The sequence below is a fragment of the Aplysia californica genome, unplaced genomic scaffold, assembly GCF_000002075.1.
Source record: "Aplysia californica isolate F4 #8 unplaced genomic scaffold, AplCal3.0 scaffold02709, whole genome shotgun sequence".
Lineage (NCBI taxonomy): Eukaryota > Metazoa > Mollusca > Gastropoda > Aplysiida > Aplysiidae > Aplysia > Aplysia californica.
In genome coordinates, this window is record NW_004799979.1 from 1 (window position 1) to 966 (window position 966).

General features: G+C 32.1%; 1 long non-coding RNA gene across 1 annotated transcript in view; it reads left to right on the plus strand.

The window, feature by feature from the left end:
* Nucleotides 1-438: 438 nt before the first annotated feature.
* Nucleotides 439-966, plus strand: part of LOC101849902 — a 5,485-nt gene continuing 4,957 nt past the window's right edge. Inside the window, exons 1-2 of the long non-coding RNA XR_221296.3 lie at nt 439-535; nt 812-884. This is a non-coding gene — a long non-coding RNA (uncharacterized LOC101849902). The remainder of the gene's footprint in view (nt 536-811; nt 885-966) is intronic.

Below are 966 nucleotides of genomic sequence, written 5' to 3' on the forward strand. Positions count from 1 at the left end.
GACCAAAGGATACCACGGCCGGACCATCAACAGGAGGTATTTGTCTGTTAAGTAATGTCTTAGAATAATTTTATTTCTTCACTGTCACAATAAAATTAGAAAAATTCGTCTGAGACTGAGTTTAATGTAAGTTTTGTTTTTTAATTCAGATTAAACAGGAAAATGATTAAATGTATTTACAGATTTTTATATATAACCTTTTGTCCTTTTAAACCAACTATAAACAATTTTATAACAACTCTTTATCTGATGAAACAAAAAAAATAAGCTTTATTGAAGGAGGATATTCCTAAAAGTGAAAAATGATCAAATGTATTTAGCGACAGATTTTTAAAAAATGACTTGTCTTTTAAAACCAACTGTAAATAATTTTATGACGTTTCTGTTTATTTGATGAAACAAAAAAGAAAGCTTTATTGATGAAAGAGGTTGGTCCTAATTGACACATGTCTTCATCACCAGGACCCCTCTGCTGGAGCGGAGGATGACCCAGATGACGACCCAAAGGATACCACGGCCGAACCATCAACAGGAGGTATTTGGTTGTGAAGTAATGTGTTGGAATAATTTTATTTTTTCATTCGCTCAAAAACAATTAGAAAAATAAAAATGGGACTGAGTTCAATGTTTTGTTTTTTAATTCAGACAATACCCGAAAATGATAAAATGTATTTACAGATTTTTATAAATGACCTTCTGTTCTTTTAAACCAACCATAAACAAATTTATAACCGCTCTTATTTTTTGGTGAAACAAAAGAATAAGCTTTATTGATGGAGGATATTCCTAATTTACACGTCTTCATTACCAGGACCCCTCTGTTTTAGCGGAGGATGACCCGGATGACAACGCCAAGGATACCACGGCCGGACCATCAACTGGAGGTATTAATCTGTGAAGTAATGTGTCCTGGAATAATTTTATTTTTTCATTAGCTAAAATAAAATGGAAAAGGATAAAATGTAT